This window comes from Coenobita brevimanus, chromosome 93 (genome assembly GCF_032717465.1).
Source record: "Coenobita brevimanus isolate Jiangsu-jjx chromosome 93, ASM3271746v2, whole genome shotgun sequence".
In the NCBI taxonomy this organism is placed as follows: domain Eukaryota; kingdom Metazoa; phylum Arthropoda; class Malacostraca; order Decapoda; family Coenobitidae; genus Coenobita; species Coenobita brevimanus.
Window position 1 is genome coordinate 38393980 of NC_137046.1, and position 24508 is coordinate 38418487.

General features: G+C 44.1%; 1 non-coding gene across 1 annotated transcript; it reads left to right on the forward strand.

Moving 5' to 3' along the window:
* Positions 1 to 1811: 1811 nt before the first annotated feature.
* Positions 1812 to 1902, forward strand: TRNAY-GUA (transfer RNA tyrosine (anticodon GUA)). Its single transcript is given in 2 exon segments — positions 1812 to 1848; positions 1867 to 1902. It is a non-coding gene; the product is annotated as a tRNA-Tyr (tRNA).
* Positions 1903 to 24508: the final 22606 nt, after the last annotated feature.

The following is a 24508-nucleotide window of genomic DNA, read 5'->3' on the forward strand; positions in this document are numbered from 1 at the left end:
TTCAGTGCTTCTCCCCTGGTCGGTCAGGGTGTCAGATGGTAATGGTCCTCGCGGAGAACAGATTAAACTACCAACAATAGCCACGTTCAAAAACACCGGAATAATGTAAACAACTGACAAAACAAATGATCATAACAGATGGCCCATCTCCCAGTAACTCACATTCGCTATTCATGTGAAAATTAATTGTGTCTGAGCACATACGGACGGATGGTTAAATCTGCAACGCGAGTCAGCAAAATGAAAATAAAGATCATGTTGAGGAAGGTGGTCAGACGTCACTAATAACACCGGAATTCTCGTTAACGCCTTCAGTCTGGCGGTATATTTTTCAGCTTTGTTTATGCTACCCAAAGACGATTTTGTTCAGCACAGGGAAGATTTATGGAGGTCAGATATAGCCTTCAGTACCGCCAACAATGCTAGGGGGGTTTTCCTAAGCTGAATAATTAGGAGACAGGAAAGAATAACACAGCATAATCATAAACCCCAAGGGAATGCATATTAATCTTTTCACATTCCCCTCTCGATGTCAGACTGTAAAGAAAACGGGATGATAACTCCTTCCCATAATCCATTCAGTGCGATACCTTCTCTATTTATTTCTTTATTTTTATGTGCTAACTAGTATATTTTCCGGGTTAGAAATTATTTGAAAGATTAGATACATCCTTCATTTTTTCCTTCCCAATATGAATTACATCGTCAGGCAGCAGCAAGTATAAGCCAAAGACGTCATCGTACTGAAGAGGCTAATCACACCCCTCCCTTCCCACATTCCCTCACCCCCTGTTCCTTCTGATCCTTTAGGGACTCTCCAGTGTCTTTCCCTTAAATCTTTGGGCCCCTCCCCTTCCCCCAGGTCTCCTCAATGCCCTCACCTTTCAAATCTTCTTTAATAATAATAATAATAATAATAATAATAATAATTATGATGATGGTGTTGGTGGTGGTACTATAACCACAACAACACTACTACTACCATTACTACCACTACTACTAATGATGATGATGATGATAATAATAATAATAATAATAATAATAATACGCCCAAAATCCCTGTAAAATTACCATCATGTTGCTTCTAAACCACTTTGTCACCATTACGTTGCCTTTGTTTTGGTCCCGCTGCCTTCATAGGACTTTATTTGCTTGGGAGAGAGACTTAGAAATGGAGGGGTAAGATGTAACAATTTTTCACTACTTCGGCACTCTCTACAAGCTTCAAAAACTCGTAGGGTAGCAGGAAATAAAAGCCAAATACAAAATCCTCGAGTGGAAGAGGCTGAAAGTACCCTGTCTCCCCCTTACCTCACAGCGCCTTATATTCTATTTCCATCTGGCTATCAACTCAAAACATATCGAACTAGATCTTTTTACAACTTATTTCTTCATTTACAAATTTCATAGAGAAGTTTTTTCTTCACCGCCTTATATAACCCTCCTTAAGTGTCATCGCCTTTTGTTCTCCAGCATCACTTTTTTTTTTTTTTTTTTCATTTTCACTCAGCACTCTTCTTCTTTTACCCTCCTTGCGCTAACCATCTACTTTTTTCCCCACTCCAACCACCTTCTCTTCTATTCCCTCACCACGTATTTCGAGCTGCCTCTTTTTTTTCTTCGACCACATTCTTTAGCCACCTTCCCTTCCCTTTACGCACACACACACACACACACACACACACACACACACACACACACACTTCACTTCCCATTTTCTCCCCTATCACACGATCACATATTTTTCATCAGTCACCTCCCTGTCTTCAACCATTTTCTTCTCTCCAGCAATCTTAACCCTGAGACTCATTCCTTCGATAGCTCAGTTGGTAGAGCGGTGGACTGTAGTTGGTTACGTGTACAGACATCCATAGGTCACTGGTTGGAATCCGGTTCAAAGGATGATATTTTTATGCACTGTGATGTTGATGTCTGTACAATATAAGGGGTACGATTCATGGACTGTGCTGATGGGAATGACAAAAATTATTTAAATCATTTCATGTGGAAAAGTTGAAACTGCCTCCACTAGAACTGCGTAAGAGTTGTGGGCGATAATAGATGAGGTGTTTAAGTGGATGCTGGGACTGATAAAACTCCTTGGCTAATACGGTAAGTTTGGAGAAGTGGGCAGAAAGGACAGAACGCTCACAAATGGTTTCAGATTAGGACAAACCGATTATAGTTAGGAGACAGATAGGAATGGATTTGAAAATAAATTAGTGGAAGAATGGAAGAAGCTCCTTAGTGATGTACAGCAGCTGTGCCTTTCAATTTGACAGTCATAATTAAGTGAAATTAGCATATAACTGTAAAGGCTTGGGCTTGAGACTCGTCCTAGCCCTTATCGTTCACTCATTCACCATCTTTACCCTCTCACTTCTTCCTTCTCCTCTCATCCATTCTTTTCACCTTCTCAGCTATACCTTCCTTAATTATTCCTCCATTCATTTTCACTTCGCCCTCCCGTCTTACCACCTTACCCTCATCCTCTCTGTATCTACTCGCCTCACCATATTCTTCCCCTTGTCAATGCCTTCATCTTCATCCCCACCTCCACTTTCCCCCCCCCCTTTCCTTCCTCCCTCCCCCTCCTCTTCACTGTCTTACCCTTCCTCTTTACTGCCTTCCTCTCCCTTCTCCCTTACCTCTTCCCCCCCACCCCCCAAGCCCCACAACCACGCGGGGCCGCTACACTGATCCCCAACATCCGCTACCGCCGCCTCGGGTCCTCTCGCTCGGTCGCTTAATACGCTCAATTTTCCCTGCCATGCGTGCGTAGGGGGGCTGGGGAAGGAGGGAGAGAGCTGGGAAAAGGAGAAGGGAGAAGAGGAAAGGGGAAAGGGGAAAGAGAGAGATGGGAGCGTGCACGGGGGGAAGGGTTGGGAATGGGTTAGGGGAGGGAAGGAAAAGGAAAGGAAGAGAGATGGGAAGAGCGGAATGGAAGGGGAGAGAAGGGGAAGGGGTTGATGTGGGAAAAAAATATGGGCTGAGAAAAGAGGGTATAGAAATGGGACTTAATAATACAGGAAAGATGAACCTTAGATAGATACTGGAGGGAGAAGAAGACTAGGAATGGGAGAATGGAACTTGGGAACACTGAATAAAATGGAAAAAAGGGAAATGGAAAAGGGTAAAGAAACCGGTGGGGGCCACGAAAGAAAAGATAGACGACTGGAAAAGGAAGAGGGAGAGAAGGGGACCGGGAAACGGAAAAGAAATGGAAGAAGGGTATTAGAAAGGAGAGAGGGACAAATGGAGAGTGACAGCAGGGAAAAGGTGTGGATTCGAGATTTACAACAGGAGGCAGAAATGGAATATATAGAAAACTGGAGGCGAAAATTTTAATACGTGGAATGTAGGTTACGAGGATAAAAGAAAGGGGGAACGACGGAGTAAAGCAAGTGAAAAGCAGAGAGATACTGGAAAAGGGCTGCTAGCAAAAAGGGGAAGAGGCAGAATTAACTGGTAGATCAGATGTTTAGTTAATATGCAGGAATTGGGTTAGGAAGTGGGAAAGGGAAGGGATGTGGATCAGAGAGAATGAAAACGAAAGAGATTTAGGAAAGCAGGGATCAGAGGAGAGGGGAGGGACTGGTATTAATAGGCAAATCAGATGTGCTATTAACAAGCAGAAAGTGAATTAGGAAGAGAGAAGGGGAGGGAGGGAACAGAGTGTGTGAAAATAAGAGAGGAAGTGTTGAAGGTAAGTAGCGAGGGTGAGAGAGAGAGGGAGAAAGGAAGGGAGGGAGGGAGAAGAAAAAGGGAGGAAGGGAGGGAGAAGGTACAAGTTTACGTCTGTCCATAACAAAGAATCAACCCTACATCATACAGCTGTCTCCTGTCATATACTTTTGTTTCGCCGCTTTCTGTAATATCTTCGTCTCAATATCACCATGACTTTACAAATTTGAGAGAGAGAGAGAGAGAGAGAGAGAGAGAGAGAGGGAGGGAGGGAGGGAGGAGGAGAGAAAGGGGCTATAATGAGGGGCGGAAAGTTGACGGAACGGACAACCTGCTTCCCTTCACACTACCCACTTTTTTTTTTTTTACCTCCCTCCCTCCCTCCCTCCCTCCCTTCCCCTCCCCTCGCATACCATTTACTGTTCCTCAAGCTGCTACTAGTTTCGTTGGCTTGCTCTTATTTCTTATTGGATTTTGAGCTTGGTGTGTGTGTGTGTGTGTGTGTGTGTGTGTGTGTGTGTGTGTGTGTGTGTGTGTGTGTGTGTGTGTGTGTGTGACGCTAACGGTACAGTAAGGGCGGGACATAAAGGCACATTGATTGCGTTAATGCCGTGTTTATTAATCTATAACGCGATACTCAGGCTACAGCTGTGTCAACGCTGGGCCTTAAATGCGCATTGATGGCCTTGTGATTGTCAGGTTTTTTGTCCATTACATTAGATTGCTTTCCTGTTTCTGGTGTGTGTGTGTGTGTGTGTGTGTGTGTGTGTGTGTGTGTGTGTGTGTGTGTGTGTGTGTGTGATACTGTTAACGCTATGTGGCAACGCTATAACACTACTGGATTGCGTTATTAGAACCCATTGTTAACTCACTGATTCCGATTACGTATATTTTAGCTTATTATTATTATTTATTTTGTTCAGGTGTGTAGCGGTGAGAATTAATTAGGGCTGCTCTCTACCTCCCACATTTCGAAAAGCCTCACTTAATATGATTTAATTTATTTAGAGACAACACAAATTGAATAAGAAATATCCCCCTCATAGTGAAAGCGTCCAATTTTAGTTTTTTTTTTAGCTCTGGCGATCAGGATATATTAATAATAGAAATTTATTGTTACATTAAGGTCTTTAATTCATTACGCAACGCTAAGTGCTAGGATATGCATAACTGAAAAATGAACAGCAGTGTAAGAGCTGCTTTTTTTTTTAGTGTGCGAGTGGTGTATCGTAAAATAATTGTAAATATCGCAGGTCTCCCCGTTAGCTCCGTTATTAACCCATTACGTGACGCTAACGGTAGAACGTAAAAAATGTCATTAGCCCGACTGGTGAATGGGAGCGCCACAAGCACGTTATGTGACGGTACCATGCGTCACGAGGTAGGGAAACTCAACACAAACGGTATATACAGGGTGACGCTTTGGGTATTGTTGCTTATGTTTGGGTGTGGTGTTATTGTGTGTGGTTTTGTGGTTGATTAATTGCGGTGCTTTTGCTGGTGGTCTGTGCTATCATTGTGTATTTATTCTGTCCCTGTTTTTTCTTTGATATATTAACAACTGCTTTATTGATAGTTTCCTGTGCTATGGTTCACTGATTTTATCCCTTGCGATTGTTATGATGCTTTGTTCATGGTTTCTCCTTACATTATATATATCAAGCTATGAATCTTTTTTTACATTTATTTTGAAGCTAGTTGTCTCATATTTTCATTTGGATAAAAGTTCCTGTCAGCCTTCATGCTCAGAACAACTCTAGTGTTCTGTTTCAGGCACCCTAGACGATTTTCTTCATCTGAGTGACAGGAAACTGAGATGGTTAATACAGCCACCATAAGCCCACTCATGATAGGAACAACTCTAGCCTCGTATTCCACTTAATGCCAGGCAATTTTATACAGAGCGTCATAGTAGACAGAGATTTGTATTATTATAATAATTATTTAACTTGTGTAATAATCTTTAATGCAACTTTTTAAAATTTGCTTAAAGTTGTATGGTGGCATCAAATACTGTACTATTTTCCTGTTTAGATTCTTAGCATATGTTTGTCATTGCGCTACATATATTAATTTACTCCTTCTTTTTGCGTCATCCTTGCCTTCTCTTCCTTCTCGTCATTTCACATTATTTATTTACTTAATTATGTATGTTTCTCTCCCCCTCTAACTGTCGTGTTCCTTCTCTTCATGACACACATTCTCTTCACACCTCTTCCTTCCTCTTGATATGTGGTTAACTCTCCCTGTTGGTGTTCTCCCCCTTTTCCTTTTCCTTGTTAACCGTTTGTTTATTTACCGTCACTTGTTTGCGTCAACATTAAAGCCAGCAGACATATCATCCACTCCCTTTTTATGGCTTTTACGGACGCACTAAGATCATTCACTTAAGCTAACGCCAGACGATTTTGTACAACTGAAAGAAATCCTTGGTCAGAGGCTTGCAAAAAGTCTTCCATCCGATGAGTCACTGAATTAAATAACCTGGACATGGAAAGAATAATATAATGAAAATAATGTTACCGTGACAAAAGTGTTGCAACAGCGAGGAGGGCACACGATTTTGTCAAGAGGTTATAGAATTACCCAACTTCGACAATCTTAAGCTGTAAACATATCAGAGTAGTTGCTTCAGGCTAAGGCTAGACGGCTGTGTTGATGTCAGAGAAATCCTACTTGGCAAGGAGTTAACAAAGCGAGGTATTAGAGGGAGGAGCTGAGTCCCCCGGCGTGCAGGCGTCAAAGGGGTCAGAGGAGAGATTGATCCTCGGGGTGACGCATTGGGCTGCTGGGCTGAGCTGGCAAGGCAGGTGGATTGTCAGTGTACAGTGGCGGTCAATAACTCCTCTGCACTGTCCTGAAACCGTGTCCCAAGGAGATCAAGTAAAAGGATTTCTACAACAACCTGATGAGTTAAGCTGATTAGAACTGGACGGTACATTGGCAATCCACAGTTTCTCTACATTATCTTAAATCTGTCAGAACCAAATGAGATAAGGTGAATGGAACAGTAAATTTGCAGTTAATAGGTCCTCTGTGCCATCTCGAAACCGTGTCAGAAACCAAATGAGAACATGCTACTCGAATCGACATAGATGAAAAAGGGCTACCTCCTCGCTTCACTGGTTGAGAATATTAGTATATTAGTGGTAAGTGATAAAAAAGAGGTACTGGCCAGGAATGTACACTGACATACATATGCTCGCTTACACACACAGCCAACCACTCACTCAGGCACTCTCTGTCACACACACACACACACACACACACACACACACACACACACACGCACACACACATACCGTCCATGTCTGTTGGCTACAAGAACAGAGATAAAAACTTGCACACACGTTCAAGTTCAGTGCTGATGACACAAGCATCATTGTCCGCTAGGTGTTGAGAGAGAGAGAGAGAGAGAGAGAGAGAGAGAACAGGGTACAAGTGTGTGTCGGACCTAATAAGATGTAAGATTGCAGAGTAAGAGCTAATAATAATAATCTTGGAGCAAAATGTAGTGTTGTGTGGACTCCTACATATTTTTTTGCGGTTAAATATTTTCTGGATAAAATGAGAAATTCTATCAGCACAGAGCCTCCGAACACAATGGAGACCCACATGAAATATACAAACTGAATGATATAATGAAAATCAGAAAACTCGCAAATAAAAGCATGATCAAAGAAAGTAAACTACAGAAATCCAATCAGTCTCGAAGGACAACAAAAACCGGGCCAGAAAAAAAAAAAGAACACATAAAAAAAAAATAGTGGAATAGCAAAGAAATAAATCAGGGAAATGGTACAAGAGCAGGAACTTAATTAAACAGTAAGGTAGAAAATAAATGGAGAAGAAAATAGGCTCTTAAAATACCAGTAACATAAATAAATAGCATATAATTAAGTATAAAAAAAAGACGATAATGTAAGCAACAGATGTGAATAAACAAAAGGAAAGAAAATGATACACAATAAAGCAAAATATTAAGTAAAATGGAAAACAGTGAGCAATAAGGAGGATAAACGAGAAAAGAGAAGAGTGCACAAGAATAAAGAAAAACGTATAAATTAAGCATACGCTAAAGGAAGACAAATAATACGATGAAGTATAACACAATAAAGCAAAGCAAATCGAAGGATAGGAAATAAAAACAATAAAAAACAGGAGGACATAACACAGGCAGTATCATAAGCAAACATGACTCTAAAACAAACAGTAGAACAAGAAACAGAAAGCAGTTAGAGAAATTTCACAGCAGGTAAAAGGTAAATGCAGGGGAGCGTGAGAAAGTGTGTGAGAAACAAGGGGGCTTGTGGTGGGGGTGGGGGGCGGATGAAGGGGAAGAGGGCTGCGGAAGGGAGAAGGTGGGGTATAAGGGGGGAATGGAGCTGAGATGAGAGGGAGGGGAAGGACAGGGTGAAGGAGTAGAGGAGTAAAGACGGTGTGTGAGGGAGAAACGGGCGTGAGGGGCAGGGTGTAGGAGAGAGGGGCTTTGGAGAGGAAGAGGGCAGGGTGTGAAAAGGAAAAGGGTGCAAGGGAGGGAAGTCAGTGTGTGTGTGAAGGGGACGGGGGTGAGGTGAGGGATGGGGGGGAGTGGTGTGATTGGTATCGGGTCGAGCTGAGGGAGAACTCGTGACATTTTGGCGAAACCCCCGCGCTTGTCACACCAGAGTGGGTCTTGTTGCAGGGAGAGAGAGAGAGAGAGAGAGAGAGAGAGAGAGAGTGTGTGTGTGTGTGTGTGTGTGTGTGTGTGTGTGTGTGTGTGTGTGTGTGTGTGTGTGTGTGTGTGTGTGTGTGTGTGTGTGTGTGTGTGTGTGTGTGTGTGTGTGTGTGTGTGTGTGTGTGTGTGTGTGTGTGTGTGTGTGTGTGTGTGTGTGTGTGTTGCAGACAGGAAAAGGAAGGATGGGATTGCGTGTACGTATGTGTGTTTACTGTCTGTCTGTCTGTCTGTCTGTCTCTGTCCCTGTCACTGCCTCTGTCTGTCTGTCTGTCTCTCATTTTACCATCCCTCCAAGTTTTTCCCCTATTTCCTTCTTCTTCCTTTCCTTTGTATCTCTCCTTCTCCCTTCCCCACTCTTCCCTAAGCCTCTCTCCCCTGCCTTTCTTCCCCTTCGACCCTGCCTCGCCTCCTCTGCCTCCCATCTCCTCTTTCACCTGGCGGCCTTAACATTCCATTCCCAGGTATTGGACATAAACACCACAAGGGACGTTTACCACCAATACTCTCGCCCTCCTTTTCGGCAATGCTCAGCTCTCCTTACCAGCAATACACTAAATCGTTCCCGGCAATACTCCTAACTCCCCTTAAGGCCAGTACAGCGTCTAATAACGATATCATAACCTTACATATGGAGTACGCTGCCTTTCCTTCGCTCTCCCTTAAGTGACAATCCTTTATTCCAATCTGCCTCGTAATGACTTTTTAAAATCTTCTTAACGCTGGTTTTACTGTACATGCACAGAAAATACAAAACCCATCAATATCTTTGCGTCCTCTCTTCTGGTTCTGTCAAGACAATAACACCATTACACTACCCCTTCTTCTATGAACAGTGCCCTAATCTCTATTAGCACAATAACAGCAATGCATTAACGCCCTTCTGTGGACGGTGCACGAACTTTCCTCTCTTCAAGATCGCATTCTCCTACACTAACTCTACTGGTGCCGGCGATATATTAACTCTCCCGCTGTGCCAGGAACGCGCTTATTCCCCGTGTACCGACAAAATATTAATCCTCCCTTTACCGATAAAACACTAACTTTCCTTACACAGGCAATACTCCACTTTTTATGATTTATAGAGGGTCCTTTGAAAGTTTAATCTGGCATCGATTACAGACGAGGCGGGGGAGAGGTGAGGGGGAGGGGCCCATGGGGTGGGGGGAGGGGTGGGGGAGGCTGGGGAATTATAGGGGATGGGGACCTGTGGGGGTATATGTTGTCTGAAAGGGGTGTACGGGATGGGGGTGGGGGAGAGGGCTAATGGAACGGTAGGTGGGTGAAAGGGGGTAAAGGGTATGATAGGAGGGTTGTGAAAAGACACGCTGTTCGAGGGGGTAAGGGTGGGCAAATTGAAGTAGGGAAGAGTTGAGTGGAGTAGAGAAGAATGAAGTATCACAGAGCAGAGTGGAGTACAGCAGTGTGGAGCAGACTGGTGTAAAGTGGAGCAGTGTAGATTAGAGCAGGGTAGCGTGGAGTCGAGTTTGTAAGGTGGAGTAAAAGAGAGTGCAGTAAAATGTGGAGTACAGTGGAGTAAAGTGGAGAAAATGAGAGTAGAGTGTGATAGCAGAGACGTGGAAAGAGTAAATTAGAGAACAGAATAGCAAGTTAGGTAAGGAATGATAGCAACAGAGTAATGTGAGAATGGAAGAGCAATATCATCATCTTCATCATCATAGTCATCATCATCATTATCGTCGTCATTATCATCATTACCAACATCGTCGTCCTCGTCCTCGTCGTTACAACCCCAGTCTCCAGCAATATATGGTGTGTAAAGCCAAATGGGATAATAATGTTAAAAGTTAGTCAGGGGAAAGAACACAAAAGGGTCGTAGAGGGAAGGGAAATTTTCAAGGCTTACTTATTTAGCTAGAAATCCATGAATAAAAATTAGGCTAATATATATGAAGGAACGAAATTCAGCTATGGAAAAAAAAAGTGTCTGTGTCGAGACGAATGGGAGTACAATGACTGGGGAAGAGAGAGAGAGGAGCAAAAAGGAAGAGGAAGAGACTGAAATGAGGAGTGATGTTGGATCGAAGAATGAGAAGAGGAGACAAGTGAGAGGCTATGGATAGTATGGAAGAACGGGATGATGAGGAAGTAGTGAAGAAGGAGAATGAAGGTTAGAGTGATGAGGAAGTGTGTAAAGAAAATACGGCTAATGGAGTAAAGAGGTGTTTGGGGGAAAATGAAAGACTGGAGTGAAGTGACTGAGAGAAAGGCGGAAGATCAGGGTGAGGAAGGTGATGAAAACAGGAATGTTAAGGATACGATGGGAGGAAAGAATGTCAAATGAAGTGATGAATAAGTACGGGGAGAAAAAACGAAGGCGGAAGCGACGATGTGCTGGGAATGAAGAGCTGAGTGATGAGGAAGTGAATAAAGATGGAAGCATTATGAAACTGGGGTGAAAGAGAATGAAGATTAAGGTGTTGAGGACGCGATGGAGAGAGAGAGAGAGAGAGAACGAGGATTGGAATCGTGTGGAAAATAATGAAGACTGAAATGATGAGGAAGTGGTGGAGACATAGGATGGAGTAATGCGAAAATGGTGGAGATACAGTATGGAGTGATAAGGAAGTGGTGGAGATACAGGATGGAGTGACGAGGAAGTGGTGGAGATACAGGATGGAGTGTTGAGGAAGTGGTGGAGATATAGGATGAAGTGATGAAGATGTGGTGAGAAGGGAGGAAGATCCACGTGATAAGTGATGGTGGTGGTGGTGAGGCAGACTCTTGGAACGAAGATTAAAGTGTAAGTCTAAGTGTTCGGGAAGTGGAGGGAAGCTTGAATGGGGTGTGAAGAGGTCCAAGCCTGGTAAAGAAACAGAACTGTGAGGTACGGTTCAGTGTTGCCAAGCAGAAATCTTCAAAAGCGTTAAGCTCAACTTTAAAACGCGCTAAACTATAGATAAACAGTTCAAATTTTCGCGCTAAATTGGACTTCAAAACGCGCTAGATATAGAAGAAAATCTAATATTTTTGGCGCTAAATTATTATGAAAAGCACTAGATCTAACGCCAAAAGCGCCAAGTTGGCAACTCTGGTACGGTTGCAATCAGCAGTTCTTTTACATCATCTCAAAACCATAACCTAGTGAAGGTTTGCTAAAAATAGTCAACAATAACGACGTGGAAAGGAATTAGCTACCACAGATGTACGTGTGGTGGGAGGAAGAGTGAATTTGGAAGATAAGGCAATAGAGGTACGGAATGCAGCGAAGTGAAGTGGGTAAAGATGGAGTAGGGAGATTGGGAGTGGAGACAGGTCAGGATTAGGATTAAAGAGAGTAAATGGTCAGAATTAGGAGTGAGGCGAGTGAATGTCCAAGAACAGGACAAGAGGGGTCAGGATCAGAGTAAGAGAGTGGTCAGGATCAGTACGAGAGACTGATCACGGTTAAGACTGGGGCGAAATAGTCAGGAATAGGAGTGCAACAGGAAAGAGTTAAACTTGGGAAGAGAGAGTGATCAGGATAAGGAATAGGGCGAGAAAGTAAGGTTTTTAATGGGGAGGAAGACATGAATAGGAAGGTGAAGAAGAAAGAAGGTTGGAGGAAGGGAAAAGATGGAGAAGAAATACAAGAGGTGTGAAGGCGAAGGAATGAAGAGACAGATTGGAAAGGGGAATTGGAGAGGTGAGAAGAAAGAAATGGGTGCGACGACGTGGAAGAAAGAAGGATGTGATAGGATGAAACAATAATTAGAAAATTTGATTTGGGAGGTGAAGAAATGAGAAGGAAAAATGAAATAAGAAGATAAGGATAAGAAAATTAAAGAAGCAATGGTGCAGAGAGAGTGATTGGGGTGGGTAGGTGGAGAAATGAAAAGCAAAAGAGAAGGGGTTACGATAAGCTGAAGGAACAGACTGAGGCAGGATTAAGGAAAAGAAGTGAGAAGATGGAAGCGGGAAAGCATGTTAACAAAATGTGCAGAAGGTGGAGGAATAGAGAAGAGTTTAAAAAGACGGGAGGGATGGAATGGATTGGCGAGGGTCGAGGATTGGGCTTAAAGAATGGAGTGGGAAGGTGGGAAAACAGCAGTGGGAGAAGGTGAAGGAATTGAGAAAGTCTGGATTGGTGAGTGGGAAGGAAGGAAGGAAGGATGGGGTGAGAAGGGTCGAGGAGTGGAGTGGAGATGGTGGGTGGGCAGGTCCGACAGACAGTATAAAATACAACAGAGTTGGGAGGTATAAAAATAATAAGGGAGAAAGTGGAGGGATAAAAAGAAAGATGAAAAGGTAAGAGGGTTAAAAGTGATGGAAGAAAGTGATACAGACAGGAATGATGAATGGGAAGGAAGGGCGGAATGATGAGGGTCTAGGAGTTTCACGTAGGTATTTTGGCAAGGAAAAAAGGAGAGGAAATATATATATATAATAAGATTATAAAGAGAAAAAACTGTTGATATGATAAGCGAGGATAAAGAGTGAGTATAGAAAAAAATGACTGAAATGGTGACAGGGAAGGAAGTATGGAATGGGTGAGGACTGAGAAATGGGATCAAGTTGGTTGGTGGGTTTGCCTGACAGGAAAAAAAAAAAAAAAAAGGGAAATAAGAAGAGGAGAAAGATGGGGGAGAGGGAATAAAAAAAAAAATCATAGCCTGGAATGGCGAGTGGGAAGAGAGGGTGGGTTGGCGTGGGTCGAGGAATGGAGTGGGTGGGTGGGTGGGTCCGGCTGACAGAATGAGAATGAAACAGTAAGTGGAGTAAGAAATAGTAAGTGGAGTTAAAGGGGGATTAAAAGAAGCAAAAATAAAAGCCTGGAACGGTGAGTGGGAAGGAAGGGTTGGGTGGTGAGGGTGGCGGAGTGGCGTGGAGTGGGTGGTGGGTGGGTGGGGTCCGGCTGACACACGAGACCTGGCTACGATTACCTTCAATTATTAATCCACAGGTGGCGGGTGGGCGAGGGGAAGGGAAGGGGTGGGGGAAGGGACACCGTGTTCTCTCAGGCACCCCTATTCTTCTTGTAATTTAACCCCAGATTTCCAGAGCTTATGGTCTTGTCCCTTCAAATTTCAGTCCTTGGACCCCTTCTGCCTTTTCGTTGTTTCTTGCATCAGTGAGTGCTTAGGTTTACATTTTTTTTTTTTTTTTACAATGCCCTATCATTTCGTCTTTCAGGTACATACATATGCATCCAGCTACTTTAAGGTGAATTCATATCTTTGTGTGGTAATGTCTCCACATAATCTCTCTGTTTTTTTTCATGGTTACTGTTTATTAATGGCTGCTTTTCTTAATGTTCTATATAACTGAGTGTTTTTGTACAGATTGTCATAAAATCCCTTTCAGTTCAGCTCACACAGATTTGTATACATCCAGTTTCTTTAACCTGATATATGTCTGGCAATTCATTTACAGTGATAATGCCTCATGCTTATTCATGGTTACTGATTAATAACAATTTTCCTTTGTAATTGGGTGCATTATTAAGTGCTAGCGCTTGGATTATGCTTATACGTTACCGTGTGTGTGTGTGTGTGTGTGTGTGTGTGTGTGTGTGTGTGTGTGTGTGTGTGTGTGTGTGTGTGTGTGTGTGTGTGTGTGTGTGTGTGTGTGTGTGTGTGTGTGTGTGTGTGTGTGTGTGTGTGTGTGTGTGTGTACAATATCAGTAATTCTTTCAGTACGATGGCATTCTTTAGAGTATATCCTTACTATCTTATCCTTCGAGTTTATCCTTACTCGCTGTACGCGGGACCTCTCGTAGCGAAGGGGAAAGAAGCAGTGTTTATAAATCCATTCAGTTTCATGACGTCTTACATACTGTATATTATGTTACTCCCGCCAGTGAGTCAGGGCAGACCTCTCCAAGTGAATGACTAACCTGAATAAGTGCTTCTGTAATCATTCCTCAGCACAATTTCTGCTTTTACGTGACTTCTGCGTGTACATTATTCTGCATGTAAACAGCAAGTATCCTTTAATTTTTTCCTTTCCACTCGAGTTATTCTGTAATCATGTCTTAATTTAATCTCTTCTGTTTATTCATCATGGTTACGTGTATTTTATTCTCTGTATAGATTGCACATAAATGCACTAACATGTAACTCCATTTTAAGTATTCTGTAATCATTCCCCCATGTAATACCTCATGGCTATTCAAAACTACTGCTCATATATTATTGACGTCAGGAGCTACAACTTTACTTTCACTCTATACCCCTCCACTTCAGGCTTCCTGTACCTACTTCCTTGTATAATATCGCCTACATATTCACAGATACTACTGAATGACCCTCACTAACGCTTTCCCATTGTAACTCTCCACTTCAGCCTTTCTCTATAGGCATTCATTCTTTCATATACTAGCTGCTGGTGGTGCATGGATACAGTTTATACATTACTCATTCTACCAACCCCTCCAGCATTCACACCGTACATTTCCTTTTGTTTTTTTTTATATTATCATTTCGAATTTTTCATGCTCACTGTTTGTACATCATTCACTACATCGACTATATGCTCACTTTCACTCTGTAATTCTCCCTTTCTACCTCACTGTATTCATTCCTTCATATATGTGTTCATTTATAGCTGCTACTGATACATTATTCACTCAACGCACCCCACCATTCTCCGTTTAGGTCTTTATGCTTTACTTCATATAATACCTCTGATCTTACACGACTACTGTTTATACGATATTCATTCTATGTACCTCACCTAAGCTTTCACACCACCTCGTCCATTCTATCTTCCTGCATTCATTCCTTCACATAATATCTAGTTTTCCACGCCTATTTCTCATACATTATTCACTCTACGCGCCCCACCAACACTTTCACCTTGTAGCTCTCCCTCCCAGTCATATTTCTGTAACCCGATCTATAGACCCTCTTTGTTTTCGTGTCCTTTACTGAGCCCCCATTTCTCTTTCTCCCTCTCTGTCGATTTCCAGATCCATTTCAATACGGGTTAGCCTCTTTACTTTTCCACTCTGCGTCCACCTGCCTTGTCTCCCTCTCTCAATTATTCAAAACTTTGTAACCTTTTATGTATATATTGGTGTCCCCTCCATTCTGCCTTCTCGAAAAACTCTTTTATATCCCGTTCTTTATACTCGCCCCTTTATAATTCCCTTTTCTGTGCTTTTATATGAACCCTGCCTTTCCAGGATAACAAATTACTATCTGTTCCATGCTAGAGTGTATCTGTATATGCTAATACATTGTTCTCTCTGTGTTCATTCTCTTTCTTATCTGACTGTGCGTCTTTGCTAGTCCACGTCTCCCTGTTTCTGTTTTTTATGCTTCTGCTCTAACTCCTCTTCCCTTCAAAACAAGGACGATTTTTATGCTATGTTTCTGCTCCCACCAGTTTCACTCAGTTTCAGAGATTCTTGTATTGAAGGGGTTGGCAGCTATCTCCGTTAACCCCTTGACTTCACCAACAGAGGGGTTACCGTAGCTGAATAAAATCGTCTGATAATAGGAATATAGTGTAAAGAAAAGGCGTCAACGTGAATGAAAGGATTAACTACATGTAATGTTGTATTCGTAAGTTTTCTCAGCATAACCCTTTCTCCTGTACCCACTTCTTAACCCTTTCCGCTCCCCGTCCCTTAATTTAAAAGTCAATACACCCACTCCCTCTGCACCTGCCCTCTTTGGACTCCATTCTTTAGCTTTACCCCCCTTCCCCTCCATGTGTAACCCTCACTTCCCCATGTATAACTTTCCTCTCCTCTCCCCTCCCCTCATACATAGGCATCCCTTACCCATACAAAGCCCTTTTCTTTCCACGTATCACTCGTTCCATATCATGTATAGCCCTCGCTTCTCTATGCATACTGTAACTCGCTCCCCCCATCCTCATACATTAGCCTCCCCTACCCATACATAGCCCGTCACTGCTCATACATAACTATTCCCCCTCCGATGTACAGCTTTCTCCTCTCCCAGTTCTGGCGATCTCCTGTTCTACCTCCCTTCCCCATACACAACCATTCCTTCGCCAGTCATATTCTGTCCTTTCCCATACACATACATACATATATATATATATAAATATATAAATATATATATATATATATATATATATATATATATATATATATATATATATATATATATATATATATATATATATATATATATATATATATAAGTTTAACTTCCCATCCCTATCCATAACCCTTCCTTCCCCATTCAGTCTTTCACTCACCATATCAACCTTCCCCTCGGCATGCATAACACAGACACTTTTATAGAACTATTTCATAATTAAATGTCAGTGGCGCGGTTCCCATGGCTCTGAGTTAGTGAGTGCGTGGAATCAGGGTCTGAATTATGTATGGCGTAATGAACCCGACCCACCTTAGTTTTCCGTGTAAACAAGGCGAGAGTGGCCAGTCAATAGCGCCCTTACACACTGCCTCTGTACTCGCCCGGGTCGGGGTGTCGCGCGGTGTGTGCTGACTCGATATTGATAGGTTTAGCGGTGGGGAAGGAGAGGGGAGAGGGGTGTGAATAGGGAGAGGGTGGGGGAAGGGCCATTTGTGAGGAGGGGGCGGGGTATGAATGGAGAGAGGATGGAGGGAGAAACATTAATGAAACGAGGAGGGAGGGGTATTGGAAAGGGGGACTTTGGTTTGGGTTTTGTAGTGGGTAGTCCAAATGTGGGAACGAGGGAATGGTTGAATGGGAGGGGGTATGGATGGGGAGGAGAGCTGAGAGCATGTGGGGAAGGAGGAGTTTGGTATTTATTTAGTGCTGGGTAACAGCTAGTTAATACGTCTTGGGGAGGAGGTACAAACGGGGGAGGAAGGGAGGTATGGGGAAGGAAAAGTTCGGTATGGGTTTATTATTTTGTAGTTCAAATGGCGTGGGGAAAGGGAAAGGGGCATGCATGGGAAGGGGATGGTGTAGGCTATGGAAAATGAAGGGCTATGTGTGGGGAGAGAGAGAAGAGTGTAACCTATATGGGGATGAATCATTTTGTGTAGGGAAGGGAGGGTATTGTACAATATGAAGAAAGGACGGTGTGGGTATGTTATGGACAAGGGAAGGTTATGTTTAGGGAGGAGGGAAGACTGTGTATGGGGAATGGAGGGTTACGTATAGAAGAGGACAATGCTATGCAATGGGAAGGGAGGTTAAGGAGAGGAGAAAAGCAAGCGCTAGAACGAGGAGACCAAGGGTAATGCTGAGGTGTGGTGTGGTGTCAATGGCAAGGGTGTTGATGGCATTTGATTATCAGAATGTTGGTGTTACGTTCCGATACCTCATATTCTCCTCCATTACCTCTGTGTCGGCGGCCCCACATCCATCTTGATATTGATAGTTCGAGGAAGCCAGACAAGGGATATTTTCATACTGAGGTTATTGTGTGACTGGTGGTAGTAATTATAGGTGATTATCTGATATTGTTTTTATGGTTCAGTGGATAAGAATGGTTGTATTGTGCTGTTCTGATTCCGTTCTTGTAGCGGTGAATGATATAGTTTTAACTCACATGGAGGTTATACAGTATAGTAAATGGTAGCAGAAAGTGTACTGAATCGGTCTCACGGTTCAGTTTTCAGAATGATATATTTTCTGCATGTTTGGTTTTGTGTTTTACAGATTCCGTCCTTGTAAGACAGAAGACGCAGTGGATAGAGTTTACACATTGTCTGGTTAGCACCGGGAGTGACCATACTAGATGATAAATACTCTCTAATCTTAAACGCTGCATGAAGACCTCGGTAACACTAGAGTCCCCCGTGCATGAGCTCGAACATGATATCAGAGAGAGTAATCATGTTTGTTAATTACTGTGTTCCCTTGGCATGACGTAATCTGATAATAGCCGTGATCTGGCCCGGGTCGGCTGGGCTTATAAAGAGTTGGAAGAGGGATTTACTTTGTCGTATTGTCGGTAACGAAGCAGCTGGCAGGCATTTGTCGCTCGAGTTAATCCAGGCTTTAATACGCGTCCTTTCGTCCCAGAGCCGCCCGCCAGGTCGATCACACGGCGGCGGCGGCGGGAACAGCGACAGCAACAGCGACAGGGGGGAAAAGTGGATGGTGATAAGTCGTGTGTGAGATAGCAGTAATGAGGGGTGGAGTAGTGCAAGAGAGAGCAGCATCAAGAGAGAAAAAGGTGAAGGGCAGGGGGGTAGGTGTCAGGAAAGATAACTATACTGTTTTTACTCTAACTTGGTCCAAATTTTTTCTCCTTTTGCAGCTTTTTTCACGTAGTCCAGGATCCGATTATGGCAGCACTACGGCTCTACATCCTTCCCACAGCAATTTTTCGTGACTAACATCATATTCTAATCCTTCTCCACTGTTATAACTCGCCATTCAAGGTGGAGAGATGGCAATTTTAGGCCCAGTTAGAGCAAAGATGGTATAGCGACAATGAGAGGGTAGGAGGTGGGAGTGGAAGGGAATTGTTAGAGAAAGCAACAGCGAAAGGGTGAAAGGTTGATGGTGGTGGTAGACAGTGTGAGAGACAGAAACAGTGACAGGAGCTGGTGGCATGGTAGGTTAGTGAAAGAGCAACAGTGAAAGCATAAGAGGTGACTGAAGATAGCAAATAACACTGAGAGAATAACAGTAATATGAATGAGAGGTGATGGAAGGGCAGTGAAAGAGACAGCAAAAGTGACAGGATAATAAGTGCGGAGGGTAGTAGGATGGGGAAATAGATAGCAACAGTGAGAAGATAAGCGGTGGATGAGGACAATGTAGCGTTAGTGTGAGAGCCAGTAATAAGGACAGGACTGAGGTGAGGTAGCAGGGTAGTGAAAGAGACATAAACACTGGGTAGACGAGAGAAGGACGGTGGTAGGAGAGTGAGGGAGAGCAACAGTGCAAGGATAAGGTGTGGGTGAGGGTAGGTGAGTGTTGGGGCTGTGATGGATACAAGAACAGTGACAGGATACGAGGTGGTTGGTGATGGGGGTATTGAATGAACTAATAACCTTGAAATTATTAGAGGTGGGTGGGGTAAGGAAGTGATGGAGATACCAATAGTGTGACTGTAATTAGAAAAGATTGGTAATGGGACAGAGACAGAGACAGCAACAGTGATAGGATTAGAGTGGGAACAGGGTAAGGAAAGAGAAAGCTACAAGCGAGGAAAAGTGGACAGCAACAGCAGAGCAAATAAACAGTAAGAGTAGGTACACACATACGACAACAGTAGGCTATGAGAAGCTAAAATTGTGTAGTTCGGTAATAGCTGTAATAGTAACAACAAAAGACGACATAGAGCCAGCCAGACAGCAACAGTAGTTCGATATAGGCAGCGGCGGAGAGGTAACAGCAACAGGCGGCAGGAGGGCCATTCAGACAGGAGCAGCAGACGAGGTAGGGAGGCGGAGGGTCCCTAACGACAGCAAGAGGAGGGCTAAGAGGTAGGTGGCGGCGGCGGTGGAGGCTTGGTCGATGGTGATAAGACCCTCCCGCGACAACAAGGGGAGGCTGGTGTGTGTGTGTGTGTGTGTGTGTGTGTGTGTGTGTGTGTGTGTGTGTGTGTGTGTGTGTGTGTGTGCGAGAGAGAGAGAGAGAGAGAGAGAGAGAGGGTGGGTGGGTGGGTGGGTGGGTGGGGGAAGGAGCAGGAATGAGGTGAGGTGAGGAATAGGGATAGACAGAGAGATAGTGGAGGGCTGCCAGGGAGGGAGTGAGAGTGAGAGGGAAGGAGGCGAAGAGAGAGATGACTGAGGGATGTCAGGGAGGGAAGAGGGGAAGACAGAGAAGGTCGGGAGGGAGGAGTGAAGCTGGGGGGAGATGGAGTAGAGGAAGAGGGAAAAAGATGGAGGGAAGGAGGTAGAGGAGGATAATCATGGAGGAAGGGAGGGAGGGAGAGGAAGGGAGGGAGATTATGGAGGGGTGACATGAAGGAGAGAAGAGGGAGGGAGATATGGAGATAGCAGAGGTTTGCCAGGAAGTGGGGAGAGGGGGAGGGGAATGGAGGCAGGTAGGAAGGCAGGGAGAGACAGTGGTAGGGAGGAGAGGAGACACTGAGAGGGAGATAGGGAGGAAGGGAAGAGGGGAGATAGGGAGAAGGAGGCAGGGAGGGAAACAGAGGTCTGTAGGGAGAAAAGAAATGAGATAGGGTGGCGGGCAAAGATGGATGGATGGATGAGGGAGATACAGGTCTGGCCCGGGTAGATGGATGAAAGGATGGAGGCAGATAGAGGGGGATCTGTGAGGACGGGAGGGAAGGAGCAAAGGGATGGAGGGAGGAAGAGAGGGAGGAAGGGAATGGAGGGAGGAAGGGAATGGAGGGAGGAAGGGAGGGAGAGAGAAGAGGGTGTCGGGTAGAGGGAAAGCTGAGAGAGGGGAAGAAGTAGCAAGGGACACACAGAGGGGTATTGGTTACACGGGAGGGAGAGAGAGAGAGAGAGAGAGAGAGAGAGAGAGAGAGAGAGAGAGAAACCTTGTCTAGTGTGCACAACATTGGTCACTTTTAACAGCCACCCTGTCCCTCCCTTCTTTCTTCCCTTGCCTTCCTTTTCCCTTCTCTCACCTTCCCTTCCGATCCCAGCTGGTTCCATTCTGTACCTTTCTTCTTGCTTAACCTCCCTTCCCTTCCCTTCCCTCTCCAGATTGCCTATACTTAATCTTTCTCTTCTTTTCTCCCTTACCTTTCGGTCCTATCCATTTCCTTCCCTTCCCTTCCCTTAGTTTCATTCCATTTTGTCTTTCTTTGTTTGCGCTTCCCTCCTCCTCCTTTCTCTTTTCTTCCCTTCTCTTCCCTTCCCTCCTTCTTCCAATTTCTTTCCTGTTTGTCCCTCTCCATTTTCCGTTTCTCTTTTCTCATCTCCTACTCTCCTCTCCTCTCATTTGTCTTCTTTTCTCTTCTTTCCGTCTCCGGTTTATATCCATCTCATCTCTCTCCTATCCCTCCGCCTCTCTATTCCCTTCCAGTCTCCCCCTCCACTCTCCCTTTTCCCTACTTTTTCGTTCTGACTGTGTTCACCTCGCCCTTCACTTCTTTTCTTTCTTCCTTTCTCTTCTCTTGTCCTCCCTCCACACACCTGTTTTCCCTTCCTTGCCACATCCTCCTCCTCTTCCTCCCCACATCCCCTTTTTATCTCCTCTCCCCTCATCTACTTTCCTCCTCTTTCCTTCTCTGATTGTACCCACTTTATCCTTCCCCTCACCCTTTTCCCTTTTCACCATCTTCATGCCCCTTTTCGCTCTCCACACTTCCTTTCCTCTCCTCTCGCCTCCCCAGCATTCCCTTTCCTCTCACCTCCTCCGCTTTCCCCCCCCTTTCCCTGAGCCATTCCCTCTCACCCACACCCCCACCCCCGTCGTGTTCAGGGTGAGGGCGTGGCTATCGGCTCACATGACAGAGACAGGAAATATCGGGGTGGGTGGGTGTGGCAACGCGACCACTCAACGCCACACTCTCTCTCCTGGCCTCTATTCTCTCTCACTTTCATACCTCCTGCTCTGCGCCACACTCTCTCTCACTTCCATACCTCTTGCTCTAAGCCACACTCTCACTTGGGCGTTATTCTCTCACTTTCATACCTCTTGCTCTACGCCACTGTCTCACTTGGACTCCAGTCTTTCTCACGTTCATAATTCCTCTCTCACTTTTACACCTATCCTTCACTTTTTTTGTTCTCCCTTTTCAACTCCCTTCTAACTTTTCTATCCTCCTCTTCCTTGTCTTCTCTTTTTAATCCACCTTTCACTTTTCTCTCACTTTATTCTCCTTTGTCTACTTTCTCTCTCTCTCTCTCTCTCTCTCTCCCATTTTGTAATTTCTTTTTTCTCAAACCTCTCTCATTTCCCCCTGCTTTCTTCTCCTCTCTCCGCTCGTCCTATTTCCCTCTCTCTCTAACCTAATATCTCTTTCTTGCCCTTCTTCCTTCCCTCACACTATCTTGCATTTCCATCCTTCCTTCTTGCTTAAATTTTACGCCCCTCTCTTCATCTTCACCAGATTTCCCACCTTTCTTCTCTCCCCTTTACCTTCATCTCCCTCACCACCTCTTTTCACATCTGCCTCCCTCAATTTCTGCCCCCCCTCTTCCTTCCCTGGCTCCCCCTTACCACCTCTTTTCACATCCTCTGTCTCCCTCTCTTTCCGCCCCTTCCCTTCCCTCTTCCCCCTCCCCTCTGTGAACCTCGTCTGCCCACTAGGCCGACAATTGCGTGTTATCGGTAAAAGAGTGATTGTTGTAGTGCCACGGTCGCCGGCTGTCTCGCTCCCTCCCACCCTTCGCTTCCCCATTCTTTATTTCTCTCACATATCCCCAGCCTCTCTCACGTGTGCCCTGCCTTTCTCACATGCGCCCTGCTTCTCTCACATGTGCCCTGCCTCTCTCACATGTCCCCTGCCTCTCTCACATGCGCCCTGCCTCTCTCAAATGTGCCATGCCTCTCTCACATGGGTCCTGCCTCTTTTACACGCCCCATGCCTCTCCCTTTGCCTCACTTACTCGTCCCCTGCCAGTCTCACACGCCCTATGCCTCTCTCTCTGCCTCTCTCACTCGCCTCATTCCTCTCTCACATGTACCCTGCCTCTCTCCTCAGCAGTCGCCTCTCTTTGCTCTTTTCCCCTCTTAGTTTTGAATATCTTTAGATGATGTTATTGGCTCAGAAAAAAAAAATGATAAGAGTGATTAAGGCTATATCTAATAAAAATCAATGCGAAAGGCCTCCCCGAAGTTGAATAAAATCACGTTGAGACAGGATAAATAAAGTAAAAAAACACACACACACTATAATACTACAAGAATTAACGTCCCTCTGCCTTCCTGAGCCAGATTCATTAATTAACGTCCCTCTGCCTTCCTGAGCCAGATTCATTCATTATTTCATTCAGTATGGTGAAGTTCTTTTTTTATTTTTGCTATCTCCTGACGATTTTATATAGCTAAGGAGAGACACTATGACCTTGAAGGGATAGAGACAGCTTCATTAACCTTTTCAACACAGGCAGTCTTACGTATAAGAAAAAATATCATCTGGAAGTATGAAAAATTTAGCAACGCGGTACAGCGGAGGATTCAGTGAACGCCTCCACGTAAACCTTTTCCTTCATTCTGCTTTGTAGTTCCTTCGTTTATTCCCGTTGCATCAAAACAAATCCCTACGGTTCTCTTCCCTACTGATCTATCTTTCATTTATCCCTTCCCTGCTCCATCTTTCCTTAACCTCATTATCTGTGCCTTGTTTTATATCTCATTTATCTTTATTTCTTCTCTGTTCCTGCCATCATTTATAGATCTGTCTTCTTTGTTACTATCATCTTATCTTGTTTCATATCTGTCTCTAATCTTCATATCTCCTGTTTGTTCCATCGTTCATTTATCTCCATATCTCTTCTTTGCTTTATCTCTTCTCTCTTCCACCACTTATCTGTCTCCATACATCTTCATTGTGCCATATATTTCACTCCACAAGTCTTCCGTGTCATATCATTATTTCTTTATCTCTTCTTTGTTCCAGGTATCTCATTTATCTCGTATTTCTTATCAGCTTCATATCTCATTTATATTATCTCCTCTTTGTTCCATCTATAATTTCTATACTTAATTTGTTCTTACGCATATTATTCCTTCTCTCTTTAGGATTGGAGAGGGGTGCCTTCACGTGGTGGCATCGATGTAGTAGGGCAGTTCATACAAAGTCCTCTAACTCCCCTCCGTCTCCCGAAAAGGAAATGATGGACTGTCGGAGAAGGGCAGCTACTACTACTATTACCACTACTGCTACTACTACTACTACTACTACTACTACTACTCTCTTGTTTGCGTCGTCTGTCTTTTATCACTATCATTGCTCGTCCATCTATCACTTATCTTCCTGTCGCATTGCTCCATGTGTCATTTACGAGATATTCATATCGCTTCTCTGTTATATTTGTTTCTTGTGCCCGTTCCCATTACTTGTTTCACCCTCAAAAAATCTCTGCGTCTCTTTTCTGTTCCACCTTTCCTTTCCTTTCCCATGTCCTCATCCGCTAGTACCCTTTTCTGAGATTATTTTCACTGTCACATCATCATACTCCATGTTCCCCTTCTCTGCTCTTCCCTATGTGTGTCCCATATCTTTCATTCTCGTATCCTCACTCTATACCTCTTCGTTCCACTTATTATTGCTTTCCTCTCCTTTAGCCTTCTTTCATCCCCTTTTCCTCACCTC